At 26.4% G+C, this 18,496-nt stretch overlaps 1 protein-coding gene across 1 annotated transcript in view; it reads right to left on the bottom strand.

Moving 5' to 3' along the window:
* Positions 1-18,496, bottom strand: part of LOC132930905 (calbindin-32) — a 63,493-nt gene that overhangs the window by 11,555 nt on the left and 33,442 nt on the right. The gene's annotated exons all lie outside the window — the stretch shown is intronic.

The following is an 18,496-nucleotide window of genomic DNA, read 5'->3' as shown; positions in this document are numbered from 1 at the left end:
GTGATTTACCAAAAATGATCACCTTTTTTTATAATAATGTTCAAATTTCTGTTTTTGGAAATTTTAGTCATTTATTTTCATACAAACGTGTACTTTGTTATAATCCATGTTTATAAAATGATTACTTTGAAAATATTGACGCAACAAAATTGAATTTCGAACGAGTATATTACATTTTAATTTTCGTAGGTAAGCCTAGAACGAGTAGTTTCTGAGTTATTACAATTTATATAATATAATAGGTTATACGTTAAAGGTTCAATATCTACATAAAATTAATATATAATATAAACCTATGTAATATTTAGTATAATACTTATTAACTTTGGGTATATTTACAAACTGTAAAATTTTAATAAATTAATATTAATTATCTTAGTTTTTAATTCAACATAACCTTATATTTTCATTACTTATTATGGTGACTATCTATAGTACTAAAAGTTTAATAATTATTCAGAAACTCTATTCGTTCGAATTTTGATTTAGACACACATGTTGTATCATCATAGACCACTTTTTAATTGTATAAACAAATCAAAGTCCTTACCTTAGGTATACTCTAAAATATTCCAAGGTGTATTTATTTTATTAAAACGTTGAATATTACTAACGTTAAAACAGTTTAAAATAGAACCATTAGTGTAATGTACTTAGAACTTTTTACAAAATATAATTAATTATTATGAAAAATAAATATGCGTGTAGCATTGAGTACAATAACAAGAAGTGTACAAATATTATGCGTGCGACATTTGTAATGTTTGTAAGTAATAATGTAATTTGAAGTATGAATTCATAATGATATTGAATATTACTTAAGATCGACTAATTATTATTATCCATTATAAAATATTTTTAGTTATATAAAGTTACTTTGATACAAATGATACAATATGCTTACAGATAAGCGTGATTTCTGAAAACCAAATTAGACGATGTATAAGTAACACATCTCGAAGTCTCAATAAATAAAATAAATTCGTATTAGATTCCAAGCGCAGCGTGTAGGGAGAGGCGAAGATGTACTATTGATTTTACAACGATTGTATTTTTTTTTTTTTCCAGAAAACTGTTTAGCAAACAGTATGAATTTTCCAAATTGTGCAACCTTTGTATTCGTATCAAAAGTTAAACGTATATTTCACTTTAAGGAGTTGGTTTTTGGCATTTCCAAGCAGTTTAAATATGTAGCCAAGAAACAACAAAATACAAATATACACAAGCGTACGGTAAACGCATGATATCCTGACCATTTTATTTGGAAAAAATGTTAGATACTTGTAATTTTATCAAAGTTATTGATTTTTTCTATAATTATACTATAGCTTGCAGTGAGTTGTGTGAAATGAGACGAGTGACCCTACACTAGAACACTATGCATTTATGGTATTTGTATTCGACCGTATCATAATATTGTTACATTTCTTTCTTAATTTGGTATATATTTATTTATAATAATAATAAAGTGTATTCATTCCTTATTGTTTGTTAAAAGTTAAAAGTGCAAACTCACGATTTTTAAACGGAAACTATTATAATTAAAATTTAAGACTCTCCGCAACGGGATTATTATTCTCAACATTTTTATACGTGCATCAATCTTAATATTGGACTACTTTCGCGGGCTTATTAGTTATATAAATTATAATTATGTTTTTATTTTAGATTACGAAATGACAAAGGCCTATTTAAACACGCGGGAATACCCAGTTTCATTACTTAGGACCAAAAATAATTACTTATTAGTAAACCATTATAATATAGTCAGATATGATAAAACGTATAATATTATGCTGTGTATAAAATCATAATTTTCATAGAAATAATTTCTTGGGGAATTTAATATTAAAATTATGTAAAGATTTCATCCGTTAATATATAAAGGTGATTCACTATTTGCTAAAATAAATAGTTAAATAGAAATGTCTTAAATATATTTTACTTTAAAAAAAAACCACCTGCGGTATTTATTTATTATATCTCTATTGTGTATTACATCTAATGAAATTACTGTGAATTTATTTATAATAGATACGTCTATTTTTTATTTATATTTACTTAAGATGATGCGGTTTTGGACATTTATGAGTGATATGTAACTTTTATTTACAGATATAATCGATTTTAGAATTCATAATCGACAATTAATTTTTAATAAATTTCAGTCTTAGCTGGTTGTTAAAATAATGTATATAATTTAATTTAATTAAATTGTTATAAACTGTATAGAATCGTGTATTTTGTGTAAAAAAATATATTTTTATGTTAAATATTTTGATTGCTACGTGGCAGCTATACTTTAATGATGATTATACACAGAAGGTACCATTTACATTTATAAACTATTCATAAACCATAAATTAAATTACAATTTGTTATTTATACAACTATATTATTATAATCAATGCGAATTAAACGAACTTTGGCATATAAATACTTTTGGATTTTAATATAATATGATGTTATTTTAATTTTAAAATTTAAGTTAAACTAATATTTGCCTCGATTAGATATATTGAAATGATGTAATTTATTTATGAATGGTACAATATGATACGGTAAGTGTATTCATTTTAATTAGTGTACAATAGTTAAATATCAATTACACTGCGAATTTATCATTAATCAGAAAATCTTAAAGACGGTATCAAATGGTACATTTAATTAAAGTTGATTGAGAAAATAGGACAAACCCCTTGGAAGATTACTGTTTAATGTATACGAGTATATATGTAGCACTATTGGGAATTGGGATCTTAATAATCCACGTTAAGTTTTATATCGATGTACATTATTGGTTCCAGGTTAAAATAATTAATTATATTATATCATATACTTTGAACAAGGATTAAAGTGCAAGTATGAAATTACTATATTACAATACCTTTGGATGTATTATACGTATATATATTATATATGCCTATTGTAAAAAGCAATAAAAAAGAGTTGTTGACTATAAAATGTGTTCTAGTTACACAATGAAATAAAAAATTGTTGTGGGCATAATATAGTTTTTTTTTTATTTCTATTATATTGATAAAAAGGTTTCTCATGCAATATTTTTTCACTTTAAACATTAAACAGTTCCTTTATACATTTTACAATACAGTTTATATCTCGATTATTTATTTTTCAGATTTGTGATAAATGCGCTTTACTCGATAGAAAATATTGTAAAATAGCAAAAAAATGTTAATATACTAACTACGAAGACGTGTATCTTATGATGACTATATGGTCTATAATTATTTGAAAATTTTATTATAAATTCGCACGATATAAAATACAAATTTTTACATTTCAGATCTACTTTTGAAACATTGACATCAACATTTTTGCATCGTTGCACCATTGACAATTCGTATTGATTTTACTATCGGCATGTAGGCACAATGCTATTATTGTATAAATAACTGTGATCGTTTTGTTATCGTACACTATTTTGTTATACGGTTGATATTATTTTGATTTTTACATAATTTTCTGTGGTAAATAATAATTGGATACCTCTAATTTGACGAATCCCTCACGGCCTCACAATGAATCAGATTATATTATTACGTTGTACACAGTATTGCACTATTGCGTGTAATCTTCGTGCACAATTTATAATGGGTATTTGAATAGGAATATAATTTAATTCGTGCAAATCTAATCGGATGGCGGAAACTATCAGCTGTGACTGAGAATCGCAGTAAATCGGGACAGGGCATTTATGTCCCGAAATTAATCCTTGAAAAAACAATGCGTATATACACACGGGACAATGCTATCGCAGTACAAGAGTGTATTTAATAAATGGAAGGGATTTACGTTCGGATACAAAAGGGAAAATTCAAGATTAGTCTGGTTTACGAGCTGTAACAGAAGGTCAGCTGTAGCTACGACGATGAACTTATATAAACTAACGTGTGTATATTATTATTCAATATTATACTTATGTAATTATACATGTTTACATGGTGATTCTTTTAACGGCAAACATTCATCATTTCGGAAGTATTAACGTTTTAAAAATGTTTTTACATAAATTGAAGTAATTATAAAACTACATTTTTGAAAAACATAACATAATTTTAATTATTTTTTATCGTCATGATTTTTTAAGTTCTTTTACTCTTTTAAACGATAAAATAATTTATTTAATTATATTTCGTCTTATTCCTAAACATTTTTATTTTTCTGAGAATTTTTATGTAAAATAATATCGAATTTTGAATGAATAGTTAATTTATAAAATAGTCATACTTAATCTAACTAATAGAAGTCCGTTTAAGTTTTTATTAGCATATACGTTTATATTAGTTATACGCTGTGCACACGTACACAAAATATTAAATATAATAATATATAGTACCTACTCCTTAAATACTGAGCCAAGAAATTGTCAATCGGAACGATATATATGTATTGCTGTTTTATTCGTTCACCCACGTTACGAAGAGATAGTTGCGGCTCCTATATATATTTTTTTAACGAATTATTATGCTTTTATGTATGGTTTGTTTTATGGTTAATTACAAAAATTAATAGGTAAGTAGGAGCTTATTTTTTTATAAAAAAAATGTGTTGTATCTAATATGTGTATAACCATCAATAGAGTTCATTATTATAATGTGTTATCGAGGAACACGTATGAAAGCCCGTTTACAATGTATGGATCGTGATGCTGTGTAGGTATACTTAACCTATATTCACGGATATGATGATGTTATTGTTATTTTATATTCCTACTTTTTTTTTCTCGATTTAAGTTATAATTTATGGTGAAATTATTCCCATAATTTATATATATTTATATTCATTGTATAATTATTATTATTTATATAGATATATTGTATAGTATTGTTTTGGTAGCGTTAAAATGAATTAATGTATTATTGTGACCCATATATGAGTCATGCAGACTGCGCAATATTCCAGTATAGAATTGCCCTTTTCTTTACTACGTAAATCATATTTTTATACGATTATTTCACCGAGTATACCTACTCGTGTACCTACAACTGTTACTAAAACCTATAATACGTGGCGCGTTGTTGAGTGTATATACATCGTATAAAGTACACTATTATGGTTTTGTTCTGACAATTGTAGACTTAAACTTTTGTATATGGCGAATGCTATTCCCGTCGGAATCAATTAGACAAGTCTGTATAGCGTATATATATATATATATATAATATATAATACATAATATATATTGTATATATATTAACGTATACAACATACCACAATACCAATATAATTTAATATAGTTCATTCGCATAAATCAACGCGTCCCAAGTGTTTATGAACATTGGCTATTTTACACGTTGTTATTGTTATATTACTTTTGTTGCAGGCGGACGCGTGAATTTGATTTTGACCTAGTAAAGTTTAGAGCGTTGTCGGTGGCGGACGTATGCTCATTGTGTGGACTGTGTATATATATGAAGGGAAGGAGCAGCTGCATATGAAATCCCCATTTAGGGCCCCCCCGGGAGCGTATGAAATCTAATAAAGTAGGGTCCACGCGCGGCTTCTCTGGCTTTTAGATATTGTTAAACTTCAACAAAAAATAAAATTCAAAGCATATATGTATGTATATATATTATATATATACTTGTTTAGCTCCCTATACAGCGGGACATGAAGGTTGACTAATTGGAATGGGAATTCGTGCACGCACGGTTGTAATGGGGCTGGCAACACTAACAGTATCGGTAGGCTGACACTAGACGGTCAATGTTTTTGGTAAAAAATAATATTCTTGAAGAATCTCGCACGGTTATTTGCGGAACACTAATATGAATACCTAATCAATAAAATATTTCCACCTATCGGGAATATGTATGTGGAAAAGTGACGGATACGTTAGTTTGACGATTAAACTATTTATTAGAGTAGGGGTGGATCCAGAGTTATGGTTTGAGGGTAGGGCACTTATTTAAACTCACGTCATACATATTGTACAAATTCTTAATTCTTAAATATTAGTATCAAATCCATTATTTATATTTATTCTTAAATCATTATTATAAAGATAATCCTTTTTTTCTTTATAAATTGTTAATTAAATGACTAAAATAAAACTGCTGATGTATCTAAATCAAAATTTGAACGAGTAGTTTTTGAGTTATTTAATTTTGTTACTAAGGATAATAGATATACGATAATGTTAAGTTTGAAAGATAGGAGGGTTAAAATGATTTGAAAACTTCAGTAATTAATATTATCTCATCGACATTTTATAATGTAAACGTTTTAGAGTATAATACGTAAAAACTAGATTTAATATTACCTACATAAGTTTTATATTTATGTAAATCTATTTTTAAGAACTGTTATCCGTAGCTTAAACATATTAATAATTATTCAGAAACTACTCGATCAAACTTTAATTTATATATATTAAAATCATCTATTTGGAAATATGGTACATAGGTACGCAATAGCATACTAAACAATTTTTTTTTGAGATTTTGCTCGTTGAACCATTTTGTACTACACTATAATTTTAAATTTCTTACTTTTATAGTAATATATATATATATATATTATATATATGTACTTATTTTGTTTATTAATATTTCAGGATTCAAGTGCAATTCAAGTATGAAATAAATATAGATTTTATTATTTTTACTTAATTCTTTAAATTCATTAAATTACCTATATAAATAAATTATTAGACTAATTTTTTTATTTTGATAAATGTGGATTCATAATATTATATGTATATAAGTATATAGGCGTGGCGTGAAGTCTGACGAGGTGAGCTTAGCCCCCCGCATCTTCTGGATCCGTCCATTTATTAGAGTTGACTGGCTCATCTATATAGTTTGAATAATTTAAACGAAAATTCGAGTATTACCATTCTTATAAATATATTATATCGGAATTCTGTTATTCAAATCATGTATATTTATTCCTTTAAAATCATGCCGACGTAATAATGCAAAATTGAATTAATATGCTACGCACTTATAATGGGCTGTAATATGCTTACCAACCTGCAGTTATTTTTCGAGTAAAACGTCCGTTTAAATTAGACTCTAACTGAATTTATCTGACATTAATTTTAATGATTTCAGCACTTAGGTGATTAATATATGTATATATATATATATATATATATATATAAATATATTATATTCTCCAGTGAGCCATATTTCAAGTACACATTATCACGGTTCGTTCTTATATTTTAACCACACGTCATGAACTTTTAGACATTGAGTTTTGAAAATCACGAACTGAGACGTTATGCATTAAAATATATATTAACATGAAATGAAGGTATAGGTGTATCCAAAACCATGATGAAAATTATTACGTATTGGTTATAAAGTTTTGACGTACTCGGAAAATAAACTATGCCTAGTACAAAGGTATATCGTAAATTTAAACACGATAATGTTACATGTTCCATCCGAGGAACGTAAAGGTAAAAAGTTTTGAGAATAAAATATTTTCGTAATACGTATACAATACACGTGTGTTATTATCATGAAATATATTATCGACTTTACGGAACACGTTACACTGAATATTTAACATTATATCGATTAATTTAACCACACGAAATAAGTTTCAAATCAATTTTGCGTTAGTTCGTCCAAGTTTAGGTATATTATATTCTTGTTGTGTTCGCCTGTCCGTCAGTAATTATTGGTGCATAGTTACAATTGTTGATTTGGTTAACGAGGCGATAAATATATTATTAAATTTGTAATATTATCACTAATAAGTAATAAACTAATAAATATTAATAAAAAACAGTGTTCGAGTTGTATACAATTTAACTAATTGAATTCGTTAAAATAAATAAAACATGATGTATTATATTTATTTTAAATTATTTTTTGCACATGTTTTATCGTCTAATTAAAATATTAATTCCAGTATTAATATTTTTTGCTATAATACTTTTTGTAAACCTGTATAATATAATGTATATATGTATATATATAGGCTTATCGTTTTTTGTTATTGTATAGGTTCTTTGTGGTACATTATTATTGTTAATAGAATTAAAATTAAATTCAAAACATTTTATGTGACGCACAAAGTGAATATATTTTTAAACAAATATTATATTAAAAGAACGTACTTAAATGAGTTAAAATGTTTTTGCTTGTTTGATAAATAATAGGTACTTGCGGGGAAAATTAATTAAAAATGTACCTCTATAAAACGGAAAATCACACATAAATGTATTATGATCATTACGCAGTCCGTAATCATTATATGTATATATATATATATATATATAACGTAATTTTCTTCTGCGCGTCTTCAATTAAATTGTTTACTTTGGCAAATTGTGTTGGATATTTATGATTACGACATAAATAACACTAATAATAATAATAATAATAATATTATCTTTGGGTGAACGCTGAGGCGGTGTTGTATACGAGACCTGTAATCGATAACCATATAGAAGAAGGAGTCAAATAACACCGTTATTGACCCCTCTCTCGCTCCACCATGCTTTCACCCATTCTATAGGATAGTTTCGCGTATTTCAATACTCATACCATGTACAGTTATATCTCACGAGAAAAATGTTTTCCTATCTGTACCTTTAATAACATAATAATCGGATAGTATAGGTATATCGGATGTATACGTATATATATATATCGCGATTGCTCTCTCTCTTTCTCACCATCTCGCAATAGAAATATTTTTTTAATATGTGTATATTTTGTGCGAACATATTTTGTGCATCATATCGAACTGAAATGTAACGTAAGACGTGTATTATGTATATTATCAGCTATGCATTACATTATAATATTATTATACGGGTACGTTGCGAGAAAAATGACTCTTATTGTGGCGCACACGAAATACCGTGCTATCACGTAATTCACCTAACATGCGCTCAACCCGATTTTTTCATTTATTAATTAATTAATTTTTTGGTGTTTTTAAGCATCATCAGTTGACTAATTGAGCACTATATTTTCAAAAACTTTGATTTGCTGTATCATTTATGGAGTTCTCTATAGAGTATGGAGATGAGTATTAAATTTATTTTGGTATTAATATATCTTATGTCTCGGGGTCGAAAAAAGATTTTCTATCATAAACTATTACTTACAATTACCTGTTGATATAAATAAACATACCTCAAGATCACGACATAAGATCAGTAATGTGTTTTATGGCCTGTCACAAGACATATTATAATTAATGATGTTATGTTTATCTACTAGAGATTTTTAAGAATATACTTTTAAATAAAAACCAACCTTTTCTGTGGTATTTCGGTTTGTAAATTTTAAATGTGTATATGCTAATGATAGACCTTAAAAATATAAAATATATATTTATGTAATATTTGATCCAGAATTTATACTTTTAATAAATATCATAAAATGTCAATAGATTTATATTAATTAGGTACTTTGATTTTCAAATTATCATTGACGGTTCTTCTATTTCCACCTATTACCGTGGATCTTTTATATTTGTTGTAAATAAGGTTAAATAATAACTCAAAAACTACCCATTTGAATTTTGATGCGCATAGAAAAATACTCAATTAGTTACATGTTCCTTAAATAATATACTTAAAAATTCCAAAATATTGAATTTGGATTCATTTATCATCTAACGCTCTGTGAATCGTCCTGTATACTCAACCACGAATAATTTAAAACATTTTCGCGTAAACTACGTATAGGTGAGCATACATTATTATATTAGATACCCACCACCTGTTATAATATATATATATATACGAAATATTATATATTATTATATTATATCAGTACAATAATATATCATGCACGTCATGAAGTTTTCTCGTCGACAGTCACAGTGTCTGTGAAATGTGTTCAAACGTGCACTTGCAGCGGTTTCGTATAATATACTTCGCATATATATTGTTATATGTGTTCAGTATACGTTTACGTGAGCGCATTTTGCCGACAAGCCATTTGTTACGTAATATTTTTTCCGCGAAAATAAGAAAAGCGTTCGCAAGCTTCGTCACTATTGTCTGTATCCGCGATACTATTCGTTACCTTCCGTTATCGTGGTGCACGCGTGCACATTACAGACTACAGTATAATAATTTAAATCCGCACGACCGTCAAAACGGAGCCATACACATAAAATAGGGGGGGGGGGGTATAAGGTATATATTATACAAATTAAAAATTTGTGATGATGATGTACATGTCGATGTCTCTTTAAACCCTATATACCACATAATTACCGTTTCGATTCTATCGAATTTTGCGTGTTTCATATATATATATATTATGGAATTTTAACTAGGTATGCGTTCAGGATATTGTATACTTAATATGTATTAGGTATACCTATAATTATTTATAAATTTATAGTATGTAATTATCCTCAATACGTATATTTTAATAAATCAAAAACTACTTGTGAGAACTTCGATTTACATACATAAACATTAAACAAAATTAATTACATCCTTTAAGATTTACAATACAAAAGATGATGATTAAAATTGATCAAAATTAAGTTTGTATCGGCACAGGACGACTCTTAAATTGCATAAAAAATGTAATTATTTGAAAATATGGAGTATAGCTGTACTCGTCCTTAATAATTCCAATTAATAAAATTTGAATAAAATCAGTAATAAAAGAAAAAATTGAGGTGGTATACTCAGCAAACTACGTACATGTCCTTACTTATAAGAAATTTTTGAAAATTGTATACACAAACATATTTTAATATACAATTTATATGACCTCTCGTTGTTTCCGTTATCACAAATTATTATTCAATGTTCTATAGAGATGCGGATGACGGAAAAAAAAATTCTAAAACAAACAGATCCAAGAAGGTGGCAGTGAGAGGTTACTAAACCCTCCCTTGAGCATGATAGGTCAGTGAGCTTCAGTAGATTGCATATATATATATATATATATATATTATATAATTTATAATTGTATTACACTTGGCACGGTCGTCGCGGGGTTTCACGTCTCTCGAGGGACGCATTCGTCTATGTCTACCTTCTTCACTACAGTATAACATGTATGTTGGTGGCAATCGAAAGAGTGGTGGTGGGTGGCTTTGATTATAGGTAAGTATTTTGTATAGGCATTAACGAGATAAAAAGTTAAGTGTTATGTTTAACTAAACTACATAACAAATTACTTTTAAAATTAATTTCTAATTTAATGAGTTATTTTTTTAGCATGAAATACTGTATAGTTATACTAATCAGGTAATTTAATTTATTGTCATATTAAGTTAATTTTTACCTAAATAAACACTATATAGGTTTAAAATATAATTTGTTATATATTAATTATTGTTTTTATGGGAATAATAATAATAATCTGAATGAGTATTATTTATTGTAAATAACAAATTGTAGACTATCGAAGAGTTTAATGCACTATTAATGGGATACCGATAGGGATAAAATATAATGTATACGAGTTCTTTCCTATAATTATGTATTTCCATGGAAAAATTACGATTTTTTTTCAATTTTAAATTTCATAACAATAACATAACTAGGTGACCCAGTTCGATGTTTAATGATATGTTAGATCCGTGATCTTTTAAAAACTAATTTATTAATTAATAATTAACCTAAATAATTTACAGTATCAGTTAACAAGATTTATTATCATTGGACGAGACTGCCTAATCCGTTTCTGTATATTATTCTTATATTTATTATTTCTATTATATAGATATATCTGTTTTTGTGTATCTGCATTGTAAACTTTTATTAAAATTATCTATCGTACTATGATATACCTAAACATAAATGGGTTGTAAAATATTTTGAGTTTGAAAAACAATGTAACTTATTTTTTAACTAAGTTAAGTTACTTTTTTTTCTAATTAACTTTTACAAGTTAAAAACAATAAAAACAAAGAAAAGTAATTCTTTACTTTAAACCTTTTACACTTGCATTCATTTACAATAATTGAACTTAGCGAGTTATAACAGCCTCGGGCTCATAGCAGCTATGTGCGATAATGACGCGTCATTACTCGTTACACTTGGGGCCAAGCGGTGATCAGAAATTTTAATATTACTATTAGACAGCTAAGATTTATACGTCTGCGCGCACGTCCCATTTCGATATCCGCGCGCATTGTATATTGTATTTGTATGCACGTGCAGTAATACTACGACGACGTTCCGATCGGAATAACAATGTACGGTTATATTATGATAAAAGTATAAGAACGCGACAAAAGAAATGAAAAAATAAAAATTGACGACTCGATAATATTCCGGACGGCAGTCGCGTGCTCCGAGCTTTTCCGCACACCGATGAAAAAAAAAACATACGACACGAAACACCATTATTATTGTGTACGGCGAAGGCATTAAATTTATCGTTCCGACGAGACTTTTCGCTCCGACAAATCCGTAAATTCCAACGATGTAACAACAACAACAACGGCAACGGTAATAATAAAAATAATAATAATGATCGAACGCTGATACCTTTACCGGGAAAATTTGAGTACTAACAACACGCCAAACGACGTTAATCCGGCAAGCTCTTCTCATCATCCTCTCGACATTCGCCCCCGAAACCCCATAATTATATGCTATTAGACATGATTTGAATAAAGCTGTATGGAATATTATTATATAATAAATATAGTTTGTATTAAATTATTACCGTGTATATTATAACTTTACCTAATAGGCTATAAAACACAGGGAAGACACTTGAAAGGGTTGAAAATCTAGAGGGTACCGTCTAAAGTATTTTGAAAAAAAAACTCACCCATATTAACAAGGATTACCCCATTATATAGTATAATAATATTAATTAACTATATTAAATTTCGTCGAATAACTTCCCACTCTGTAGTCTGCATACTATACAACGAGCCTACGGATTGTGTCATTGTGATATTCTCTATCTCTCATTTAATTGTCCCAAATTGTTATAGTAATGCGCCTGCCTATTGTACATTTTTCCAGCATTAGACATTTAAAATGTTTTTGTATTCCAACAAAAGCTCATTATAATATTATTATTCCGTATTTCAATATTCTTCAGCTTTAATTTATTATTTAATTTTTATATACTTTTATTTTGAATACAAATAAGAGTATTTATTTTAATAATAACTGCTTATCTGACGACGTTTTTTCGTAACACAAAATCAGGTTTTGATAAAAAAAAAAAAGTTATATTATATACTCTTAAGGTTTAAGGCCCAAACTAAGGTACCGTTGATGTGTTGTCAATTTTTAGCTTTAAAATCGTTCTAATATACTCCCAGAACATAGTTACGTAAAAAAAAAGGTGGCAATTGAGTTCTGCTCTGCTATACTTTTGTATAGATGTCAAACGGGTCACTGTGATGGATGTGTTAAATTGAAATTCAGTGATATACCATCATTGTACACGAAAAATAAATCTGAGCGAAGACGATCTATCAGACATAGACTAATTATATATTATATTTTCGATATTTCTATAAAGTAATTCATTTTGCTATTTGTAATTTAGCACGTTGAATTAATTGTTGTTAAAATTAGTTTATTCGAAAATGCCGTTGTGTGTACAAAATATAATAATTTACGTAAAAGTTGTATAATGTACCCAACAATAATGTTTTTGAATTATAAAAAAATACCAAAAATATTTGAAAAGACAGTTATTTATGGATCCAATGTCATATAAAGTTATAATTCAAATGCTCAAAAAATGTAATGTAACTAGCGCATAATTAAAACGCATTCAACTACTTATCGTGTATACATATTACATACACACACAAAAAAAAAACCACAAATAATTGTAAAATAATTACTTCGCTTATTAGAATCTAAAATATATAAAGCATTTATTGGTTTTTATTTTGTTAAAAATATGTTTTATGTAGGGTTATTTAAACTAATGTAGTAGGTTACGCAATTCACGGCGGATTCAAATGTTAAATTGATAATATATTCAAATCCAGGAACAAAAGTGGAACACATCGCTTAATAATTGTTTGGTTAATTTACAGTTTAAACATTGAATTTATTGTTTTGTTTTCAATTTTCAATGAAAATATGTTGTTCCGGTATTGACTTAATACAGTACACTAAAGGACTGAATTAAAAATAATTTATGTAAATTTATTTAAAACGCTTTTATACAATACCAAAGTTAAGAGTTTTAATTGTCAATTTCCATTAAAGGCAATGAAAACAGAATCGTGATTTTTATATTAATAGCTAAAGTTGTTTAAAATTATATTTTATAAATACGAGTACTGAGTTCACGCTGGCTCTTTTAAATGTCAAATTAAATTAATAGCAGAAGTAGTAGTATAATATTGTGATTATATAGTGGGTATGTATATTTTCAAAGATATTGGAATTTAATAACTTGACTCTTAACATGTATACTTTTTAAATTATTATATCTAGTTATTACAAAAATCATACTACATATATATTTATAAATAAACATTTTAAAATTTTAACTACCAAACTTTAGTTAAAGAAATTGTTAGAATAAAAATAATCATATCAATTTGCTATAATATCTAATTGTCTATAATTTATAAGGTGATCACAATGATTATTTCAAAATATCTGTATACTTTTATCAAAAACTATGTAATATGTGTCTATGTTTATTGGTATATTACGATAAATTATCATATTTATATATTTTTTTTATTTAAAAAAAAATATTTAAAGTAATGTAATCACTCTACAAATTAAAATTAATGCAAAAGCATCATTAAATATTATATATTTAAAATATAGCATTAAACATTTAACAAAAGTGATGAAAAATTAGAAATTGACGTGATGATAAGTGTAGACATTTTGACATGTATGCGGTTGACACGTTTAACCCGTCATCCACACCTCCGAGTAAGACCGACGAGATTTAGGTATGTGTCAAATAATTCACAGTTATCCAACACGTACATGCAGAAGGTGTGGAGAACTAAAACTAGAATTGTGAATTTCTGTGACCTTTCATCGATTAAAACAAAAGTATAAACTTGAAAATCCAACCCATATTGCGTGTATGCGAGGCGTTGAGAAAGCACGTAAAGTTAAATTTGGTTTTCGCAGAAAATGTGGTAGTATAGACTATAGACTTGGTGTCCTTACAATATAAATATTGACATACTGTTTAATTTGTGTGTGTGTGTGTGTGATTTAATACACAAAAATATATAATAGACAACTTTTTTGAGTTAACGTATTCAAATACAGTTGGTATAATTTTTAACGATACCCAAAAAAAGGTTAAAAATTTGTCGTTACACTCAAAATTGTTTTTTTTTATACATTTATATGTGATATGCCTGGGGGTTGATTACACCTATAATATTAGATTAATATATGCCATAAAATATTATACGGTCGTTTAAGCGCAGGTTATATTATAAGCGCTGATTTTTATGATAATGTCGTTAAATGTTATTATAACCAGTTATTTTGTACATACAAATAGGTTTTGGGAAATTTACTGGGACCTTGAAATCAATGTTGTTTTATCCAAAATGATAATGCGATCAGTGTGCTTAATTTATATACTTGGAAAGTATTTTAAATACTATCTTAGATGTATTCGTATTTAAAAATCAAATATTATTAAATAAATACTTTTCAAAAATCAAAAGATATTTTTGTTACAATTTAGATTATTGTTTGTAGATAATCATATATTATTTCATTTTTCACTTGAACATTTAAAGATGCAATATTTTTTATCGTCTCACTCGTAATTTTATAGATATACGATATCCAATAGTCATGAGTTTATTTATTTTTTAATTAAATTAAAAAAAATTAAATTTATTTCAGTATAAAATTAAGTAGGTATAGTACAAAGTTTTAATGATACTTATATATATATAAATGACATTACAGTAACGTTTAAAATAAATTATTACAAAATTAACTTTGTATACTTGTATAAATAAATTTGAAAACTATTTTGTTTTTTTTTTCTTTATTATTTATGCATTCTGAGTACTTTTATTTGCGCTTAAATACTTTTGAATTGATGTATTTGAGACTGTATTTCAATAAAATTTTAAAAGTATTTTCACATGATTGGTAATTATGTATGTAAGTGAACCGCAATATTATAATATTATGTTATCCAAAAGTTTACAATAATGAAGCAGCGTAGCGATAAAATGTTAAGGTTGATGATTTTAAGCTTTCACAGAATGTTCGATGTGTTATGACGTGACCAACATTTGAATCCGTAGTATCAGTCACAATAATGTTACTTTGAAGTTTTGTCGTAAATATATTGTTTGATATATTAGTTAGACGTCTGTGGGACCATAATGACCACGTCTGTGGCTGAATCGATGGGACGAATAAATCAATATGGGTAAACAAAGGGGTTGGTCATAATTAAATTTTGGTTTATTACATAAATTATTGTTAATATATTATCACTGAAGTTTTGATCCTGACAAAATTGTTTTATTAATATTGTTATTATTAATGCAACTTTAATGCAATTATAGTAATTTTCTTCTGTGAAATTTTATTATTGTAAGTTGTATACAAACCGTATTACCTGAATAATATAATACGTAGGACATAAATAATCGCATAAGCAAAGAGCTAGAATTTGAATGCTAATGATACCGCAAAATCGCTAGTTTACACTATCTAAATGTTTCTCAACGTTGAGTAAATATAATTTTGGCTTTATTTACATTGGTTGTTGTAATTATTTTATAATTAATAGGTAATTTTTAATAATACAAATTAAATTTATATTATCTGAATTATTATATTTTATTAAATAAAAAGACCTGATTTATGATGTCTCGATTGTAACATGTAAAATAAATAAAACAATAATTTATTATTTTAACACGTTCGATGTAGATTTCGAAATACTATTATTATTTTAAATGATTAAATCAAATATTATTTTCTGGATTAATGAACTGTTGAGGTATAAAGTATATTGATACCAATAATAATATATCAAGATTTAAAACCCGTGAAAAGAAGCATCAAATTATTTACTATCTGTGGATGATGCATTTATTTTATTTTATGTATTAATCGTAAAGTCGTTTGTATTTTACTTATGAGAAATTAATTTACTGAAAATAAATATTTATTTGGATTCATTTGAAGGAAAACTTTTAATCGAATACTATTTTTAATCGGTGTGTAAATTGTGTAATAGATGCATACAATAATAAAAAATGAAATAGTAAAATGACTGTTGAACATTGATTATATGTATTTTGAGCTAATCTTATTATTTATTATCGTTCTCTATATAAGTAATAATTGTTTTATTGTATAATAAGCTTTTCACTATAAAAATAAATAGAAATGAAAATTACATTAATTTAGAACTGATTAACATAATTTGAATATTTCGTATTTTGTCGTTTTTTATAAATAACTTGCCGATTTATTAAAACAATACTTGAATTTTTCATAAATACCACAGAAACAGTGTTTAATTGGATTGGTATTTGGTAGCGCTTAACCAATCTACTATTTGTGGTAAATATTCAGGGTAATATTATTTTTTATTATTAATATATTTTATTTATTTTTTTTGTGACACAGTATTTGTTGACTGAATTAAGTTTTTTTTTGTAAAGAATTATTTAATTTAAAATTCAAGAAGCTCAAATTTCAAAATTGAATATTTTAAGAAAAAAAATCTCTGATAAAGTAAAACATTAGCACAACTCTTAATTTGCATATTTTTAAAAGCCCTGATGCATAATTAAGATTGATTTAACCAATTAAAATGTTTGTTTTATATTTTTAGAAACAAGTTTCCTGTATACACGTATCTGGCGTAAAAAAGGTATAGTTATATTATTATGCACGATGAATTTTTAATGGCAAATTAATCGATGATATATTATACAATGCTTGTACAACCGAAAATATTGTTGATAATATTATGTTCGTATAAAATGGTTTTTAATTTTAATTAATTAATTTATTTAGAAAAGATAGCAGTTTCAAAATTATAAGCGATGTAAAAAAGTGCCAATTTAGTTGTAAAATAAAATTATTTTTCCATAACACTCGATTATTAATAGTAATATACGGAAAACTAAAAAAATAAACCCTCTTCAATATAATGTCATGTACATTAAAATGAAGTTATAAAAATCAGTTTTATTATGTCATACAAATCGATAATAATTTTATTTACAGATAGAAGTAACAAAAATAATATCGTTACCCATATCGCAAACATGATTATATATTTTATGTAGGTTTTATTACTCGTAAATTTAGATAAATAAGTTAATATTTTATAACACCAACAACGTTAAATGTCGAGTAATGAATTATGAAAAATAAAAAAAGCACAGTTTGAAATAATGTTATTTAAGACTTTGAGCTAATAAGTTTTGAAACAATTTGCAATTCGTTCGTGTATAAGACATAAGTGTCATATTTTTTCAGTAAATTATCATATATTTTTTAACTTCAATAATACGATTAAGTCAGATTGTTATTCAAAAAATAGTAAATCTATAAATACTTTAGAAA

This window comes from Rhopalosiphum padi, chromosome 4 (assembly GCF_020882245.1).
Source record: "Rhopalosiphum padi isolate XX-2018 chromosome 4, ASM2088224v1, whole genome shotgun sequence".
In the NCBI taxonomy this organism is placed as follows: domain Eukaryota; kingdom Metazoa; phylum Arthropoda; class Insecta; order Hemiptera; family Aphididae; genus Rhopalosiphum; species Rhopalosiphum padi.
This window is presented reverse-complemented; position numbering and strand designations above follow the sequence as displayed.